Below are 8339 nucleotides of genomic sequence, written 5' to 3' on the forward strand. Positions count from 1 at the left end.
ATATACCTAATAAAACACTGTTTACTATCTCATCTGTATCCCCCCTTCTTACATACTTAATCTGCTCTTACCCAAGAAAAGAATGAAAGGTCCACAAGGCCTCTTATAAACCATGAGAATCCTGTTTACTTATCTGTTTTTAAATCACCCAAAAGGCTTTCTACACATAATAGTTCCTTAATTTGTATCTAGTCTCAAAAGGTGTCACAGTTGTGATTTCATTGAAATACTTGAGGTACATTATTTAAAAAATGACGAAAGGAAAGCTTAAACGCAAGTCTGGCCGGATATACCAGCCTGGAAATAAATACGCAAAAACTCGCCGTGCTGCTGAGGAGTCTTATATTATTCCCGGCCCCAGATCAGCTGGAGATGTTGATTCAACACAGCTGGAAAACCAGCCCCGTGCACCCAAGCTACGCCCTCGGCAGTATCTGCAAGAGGAGGGTTAAGATCTGGGAAAACGCATTTATAATCAATCTGAGAAAATTCTTATCTGTCATAAGTAGTGAACATGTATGTGGCTTATAGAACATCTGAACTAAAGTTTTATGAAGGAGACAAGGTTCGGTCTGGGATCTGGGATTTTGATGCTGAAATTGTGAGTTTAGTTCAAATCAAGTACTAACTTAAAACGAGTACATAGATATCTTGAAGCCCAGATTTATCACTTACCTGAAGTTTGTAGGGTTGCAATTAAGAGCTTTGCTGTTAACTGCAGGGACTGTCTCCAGGAGTCTTTGGTCAGTTAGGTGGCTTAGGTGACTGGTGGTACCACTCGGCATTTCCACACGCAACACAGTGTATCTGAAAATGACCGAGAATGGCCATGCACTTATGAAAGCTATGCTAGAAATACGCCTTGGTACACAGGCAGTTATGATTGTATCAGATGACATTTCCACACAGACATTGTGAGGCCTCCAATACAGCAGTTTTGACATCAATGACGAAACATGTATATCTGTCATGAAGCTGTGCTGGTTCTGTGGCGTCAAAACCACTGCAACTGGGCAATTCACTATCCTTTCAGAAAAAAGAAACAACTATTACTGGGCAGCTTTTGTCACCCAGTGAGCACTAAGAGCATCTAGTTACTTTGAAGTAGCCTCAATAAGATCTTAAATTAACAAAAAGTGTATCAGAAAGCTTTAAAATTATGAACAAAGCGTAACCTTGAGGCGGGCTGCGAGCAAATATTTTCAAGGGCAGAAATCTTGCAGAAGTTTGTAAAAGATTACGCCAAGCTCTAGCTTGATGATTTAGGCCCAATTTCAAAGTGTTACTCAGTAACACGGCGGCATAAATTTAATCAAACATCAATAAAGTAACACAGGAAAATAAGAAATGGCTTTAAAGATGCACTCTTACTCCCAAATAAGATTTAACACAATTAATAATATTGTTTTAATATTTCAAAGAAGTTAAAGAAATGTCGAAAACAATGGTTCTTATGAAGGATACTGACTTTAATTGGAAAGAAATGAGCATAAAACACAGCATATCTACCTTATGAGACTATAGAGGACCACAGTAAATCTTTTAGCATTCACCAATCTTTTAATATTTTTGCGCTTTCTGCTATTAAATACACAGTTATAATCTTGTTATCAGTAATTAATATTTTCCATAAATGCATTATTAAGTAAGTAGTTAAAGGTTTGTAAGTCAAAATTTATGTTTGTTTTACATATTTATTCATTGATTTTGTATAAGAGTGTCTCTTTAAACTCTCTCACATTCATGGCAGAATGTCTGATGATGGTCCAGTATGCCAACCAGGACGGAGAATATGTTAAGCATGCACACACTCACACACCTTTACAGCCCAACAGTCATTCAGTCTCACACTTATTCACTTACACAAAGTCATACTTAATCAATCAATCAATCAATCAATCAATCTATCAATCAGTCAGTCAATTAATCAATCAATGCACACCCACCTGGAAAGATATGACATCCTTTGGAAGAGATGAATCTGTTGATGTTCGCACTAAAACAAAGCATAGTATTGAGTACAATTAAGCATTCAGCCTGTTGGCTTGGATAACATATCTTAATCCCAAAGATCAGCGAAACACGTAATGCATTGTGTGTCCAAGGGGGGACGGGGGTCCCAAGGTTATCTTGACGCAACTTTCCATAGCCGCCTTGCGTTTTTGTTCACAAAGCGGGAACACACAGTTCATTCTTAGTTTGCATGTTGTGCACTGAAAAGTTTCAGCTTTCCATGACACTTTTCAATAGACCTATCCGTGAATTAAAACCAATTGTCAAATAACTACCAGGTATTAAATGGAAATAATATAATTTTTTATCTGAATTATTGATAAATACAACTTAAATTGCAGTCAAACTGGATAAAATATCAGAAAAATGTGCCCTGTTCCAAAATGTCAGACTTTTCATTTGCAGACAGTAGTCCAAAGACCAAGAATTTAAGTGTTCAGACAGGGGCAGGCAAATCTTAAAAAAAAAATAATAATAAAAAAACTAAAATTATACAAACCTTGGTAAAAACCTTTTTGAAACGAGGTGCCTATACCCTCAGGAACATTTGTGTGAAATTTCATTACTGTACAAGTTGCATATCAGCCGAGTTATTTAAAAATCTGGTTTTCACTTCTAGGTCACGGTCCACAACAAAATTGTCCTTCTTGTTATATTTATATAAAATCACTCCAGTTCACCACTTTATTTTGAATTTGCAGAACAGATTTCAGCTTTGACACTATTTTCCAACAAATTATGAACACGTCGTCAGTTAATTTAACACCAGAAAACCATATCAAGATAGTTTCGTTTTTCTGCTATCAACATTTCTTAACAGTCACTATCTATAACGTACATGTGCCACAGTCATTACCGCATATCTGGGGTCATCTCTGAATCCATCCACACAAGAAAGACGTCCTGCAAAATATCATTCAAAACCACATCACTGTATTAAATATGATATAAATCATGTGTAAACTTGAAAATACATACAAGAATACAATGTACACATAATCAAATGCTACCTGAGAGAAACATTTTTTTCAATAACTACTTGAAGGGGTACTGCGACCCTGAAGCATTTCGTTGTGGGCCGACACATTTATACCTCTTTCCCGCACATTCATTGAACATGTCTTATGTTTTGTCAGTGCCGGTTTTGATGACCAGTATAAATCCAAAAGCAGTTTTTCTGCCAATATTTACCCAAATGATTTGGATGAATCACTGGCACCGGATTTTCAAACTCAATCATTTTTAAAAAAAAAATCAAAACAAATCTTATAATTCCTTACTTAAAATTATAATACCGAATATGAAAAAAAATATTGAAAAATATTGTTTTTAAAATATGCACTTTGTACTGTATAATATACTAACATGTAATATACCCTTATACAGTACAAAGTGCATATTTAAAAAAATATATATTTTTCAATATTTTTTTTATATTTCTTAAATATTCATGAAGTGTAAAGTTCTAATTTAAGCAACAATAATCACATTCAAGCAGAATTATTTCAAGCAAAAATGAACAAAAAATAGTAACCAACTGAAATCTATTGTATTTTCAAATGTTTCATCGGTGTTTGTTTGTTATCTTTTTGTGATTCAGTTTTGATTGAAATTGTTTCCCATTGTTATGATAAATGGTAAAAAAATGGTGCAAATGTGAGAAGCTTTGAAGAAGAAAACTGATATTTTTATTTAGTGATGAAATCACTGACATTATGTTTACCTCGTACTTAGCAACTAAAAAACCCAAAACATACAGATAAGATCTGTGGCGCAGTTGTTTACGTTGTGTGATTTAAATGCATCCCCGCATATATTTTTGTTGGTGGTTAGTTTAAATCCACCTGAAGCAATCTCTTATCAATATTAACCTTAGTTCATCTTACAAATTAAATATTTGAATATTAAAAGATTTGTTTTCAGAATATCAGCAATAATGTTTTTCCTTTAATTGTCTCAGTTTCAATACAAATGATAAATGTAATAAACAAGAACGAGTTTAAATGGGCGCGCACGAGCGGCGGAAGTGCAACCTCCCGATCCAGCACAGGAACCTCCGGTAGTGAGGAAAATCGGTTAGAAATTGTCCACGATATGGCGGAAGAATACACGCAAGAGGGTGAGTGATGTCATCAAGCTGAATGCGTAGTAATATCTTACGATGATACATTATAAGGTTAACATATACAGGGTGAGGAATCACGTGACTTCAACGGGGTTCTCACATGTGTCACCACGGTTTAAATCCGATGTAAACAAGCAAGAAAGTGACAGTTATTTTTAAATAACTTTTTTGAGAGAAAAGATGGGAATATATTTCTTAGCCTATAAAAGACTATACTATTTTCTGCTTCTACAAGTGTGAAATATTTTGGGTTTACTTGTATTTTAACGATGGAATCATTGGCCAAAATTTCGAATCGACAGGATTTTGTAGAACGATGCAACGCTGTGTGCGCCGTGAGTCTTTGTTTTGTATACATTTCTTAGTAATTAGTAATATTTAAGAACTCCAACATGTGTTAAAATGTTGATTTTACTCATTTCATTCATTAAACGAATTCTTTGTAAAATTTTAGATCTTTTATGAATATCGATATTTCAAGAGAGGCTGTTGTTAACGTGAATTTCATATCTGCTGTTGTTAACGTGAATTCTTCTCATAACATGCTTAATTGATTTAATAAGTAGTTTGAACTACTCTTTCAACTTTGACGATATTGCATTCAACACTGAACTTGTATTCCAAATAATATTTCTGAATATATATCCATCCATTTGTTCGATTTAAAATGTTAAATTTATGTTTATGTTATGTTGGCCGTCATGGTTGTTCATCCAAAGTATCCATTGTCTTTCTGTAAGATACGGAGTCAACCCTTATATATTTCACCAAATGTTGACAAAAGACGGATAAATTTATTTGATGCAGTGATGAGTACATTCAAATGGAAGACAAGATATACTCCAGCCAACCCCGTTCCATGTACATCCCCTGGTAAAAGAAAGTCAACAGCGAAGAAATTATTGAACTACGTTTTAATGTACAATAAATCATTCTTTTTTTATATTTTGGTACTTTTTTACAATTATGATATCAAAGTGTAACACATTTTTTTAAATCATTGTCCTGAGATTCGTTACAGAATAAAACTTTTTTTGGTGCCAATCTGGTGTACAGTCCCTTTAAATATGTTAAAGCCGTTTTAAAAAAATCGTATAGATATTTAGAAAGATTGCCAAATTGTTAGTCATGAGCAAAAGCTATTATAGATAAATTAATAATCACTTGGATTTTATGATGCATGATTATTTCAAAGTGTTGGTGACTATTTATATATATTTAAAGTGAACTGAAACGGAGACTAAAATGTATATGTACAAAAAATGGCTTGCTGAATTTATTAATTCAGCTACAGCCAAAACGTTTGTTTTGTTCACTGACTGTAAGTTACAACCACTTTTGTGTGCTGTTAATATAGTTAAATTCAGGAAAGCATTGACGAGACATAGACTTTCGTCACACAGGTTAGAAATTGAGGCCGGTAGATGGCACAAACCTAAACCTAATTCGGAATTTGAAAGGAAAAGTCAAGTTTGCAATAAAATAGTAGATGAGTTTCATTTCTTGTTTGAATGTACTCAATTTAGTTATTGAAGAAAACAATACAATGCATACATAAAAAATACATTGTATTTAAATAGACCAAATATAACCAAATTTGTTTTAACTTTTACAAATACCAATAAAACTATTCAAAGGAAATTAGCAATGTTTATCCTCAAAACTTTTTAATTTAGAGTCCCTGTTGTACTTATAATGATGCTAGATAACACATTTAAATGATTTTTGTAACCACTGTCACCTCACTATGGTTACATTATATTGTATGTGTACTGTCTATGTTTAATTTGTGTTTCGAATGTACCTTGTTAGTAAGAATAAGTATACGTGTATTAATATATATCGTGACCTACGATCGATTGATAGAAGTGCATTTAAATATATATATTATGAATTCCATTGGGGTATGTTCATTGGCCTAAGGCCTTTATGCATTTGAATAAACTATGAAACTTAATTATCACAACTCGAGGCTTGTGATTCCACTTAAGGTCTCTGGTTTGTGATATTTTCTTCTATGGCATAAAAGCTATCCATTTCTCTCTCTCCCTCTCTCTCCCCCCTCCCCAGATAAGTAGATTAAAATATTTGGCCACGCTGGACGTCCTTATCGTGCTCATAGCTACAGAACTTTTTGATGAAATCTACAAAAGAGTGTTTTTTTAAAACAATTTCCCACAAATTAAAAATTTTAGATATGCAAGAAAAAATATCAATCATGTGTTTCCAGTAAGGATCGAAAAAATCCGACGCTCGGGCACGCTACGTGGCCAGTAACTCGGCAAGCCTCGTTACCGGCTTACGCGCGAGCCCTCGGGTCGGATTTTTCTATCCGTACCGGAAACACGTGATTGTCACCACACACCTGCCTCCCTTGTTGAAGACCGTCGTCTGCAACACAATGGAAACATTGTCGTATGGTATTTGTTTTTTAAAGTGAAAACTTTTTAACTTTGTTTCCGCATAACACGCTATGCTCGGGTTGGGGATGAACCTTTTTACACGAAAGGCCATGCCAGATACAAATTATCATCTTACGAGGGAAGGTCATTTTCATGGTAGTCAATTTCGTTATCAGTGCTTCTTATTATTTCCTGACTTCTTATGGATAAATATATTTTGACCCTTTTTGAAGCATGGAATTTAAATGGAGCGTGGGCAGTTTTATGATTAACCTTTATAAACGGCGATTTTGTTATTTAATTGTTATTGCTATTTGTCGTTTATTGGGTGTTGAATTTCTTTAACTTCGAAACGTACATGAGACGGGTTTGGCTGAAGTGAATTTTGCCTTCCAGTTCATTGTATCTATTACTTCATCTATTTAATTTATCCATCTTGGTAAACATTTGGTGAAACTGCAGAGGGATACTGAATATTTGGAAGTTTCAAATTGGTGTCGATTCATACCATGAATAAGAGCTTTAGGTTGTATAAATTCTCGTCACAAATGAGAGGGCAATACAAACCATAAAATAGAATTAACTGAGCATGTTATGATAAGTTTGTTAAGGATACCAACTTAACATAGTCAGCTTTATTGAGATGAGAAAATGTTTACGTTAACGACAACACATATCACTATCACGTTTACAACAGCACTTCATGAAAATTCGATATTTATTGAAAACCCTTAATAACATTTAACGAACAGTTCGTTTGATGAGAGTAATGAGCAAAACTAACCTTTTAACGCATGTCTGATATCTAACTATTACAGATGACTAAGAAATATGTACAAAACAAAGAATCACGGCGCACACAGCGTTGCATCGTTCTACAAAATCCCGTCGATTCGAAATTTTGGCCAAGGATTCCATCGTTAAAATACAAGTAAATCCAAAATATTTCACACTTTTAGAAGCAGAAAATAGTATAGTCTTTTATAGACTAAGAAATATTTTCCCATCTTTTTACTCAAAAAAGTTATTTAGAAATAACTGTCACTTTCTTGCTTGTTTACATGAGTTTTTAACCGTGGTGACACATGTGAGAACCCCATTGAATTCACGTGATTCCTCACCTTGATATAACTGTTTGTCAGTTTAATTATATTGAGAAAAAGGAGGGGGTGTATTTCTTTTCTCTTCTTCTTTAAAAGGGCTGTACTCCGTGTGATAAAATAGCGAAAAAAAGGAAATTGTTGAAAACTGACATAAACTTGGCATCGATGTGTACAATGCATTTTTTTTACATTTTGGTACTTTTTTACAATTATGATATCAAAGCGTAACACATTCTATTAGATAATTGTCCTGAGATTTGTTACAGAAAAACACTTTTTTGGTGCCAATCTGGTGTACAGTCCCTTTAAGTGAAGTTGTGTCTTCTTACCATGTTAACACTAAAATCATCGCCATTTTGTCAAGGCTTTCCAGTGCAAAACTACCGAAAGCTATGACAAAAGAAACAAAATAACGATCGGAAGAAAATATGAGTGCTGGAATACAAAAAAGTAGGAATAGTGAAAAAACAAGGCATGGAAACCTTTTACAAGCATTTCTTTTCGTTACGCCTTATAGTCTGGTACCCATTTGTTTACTGAATTGCATGGACCTCATGTTACCATATATTTTCATGGTTTAAAAGTTGAAAACAATCATTAACACTTTAACGTAAATTTATATACAGGCCCCATTTTCTCGAAACTTTTTTAAGTCCCTTTAACAGGATTAAGCTAAGATCACTATTTTTGCTTTTT

The sequence above is a fragment of the Mya arenaria genome, chromosome 3 (genome assembly GCF_026914265.1).
Source record: "Mya arenaria isolate MELC-2E11 chromosome 3, ASM2691426v1".
Classification (NCBI taxonomy): domain Eukaryota; kingdom Metazoa; phylum Mollusca; class Bivalvia; order Myida; family Myidae; genus Mya; species Mya arenaria.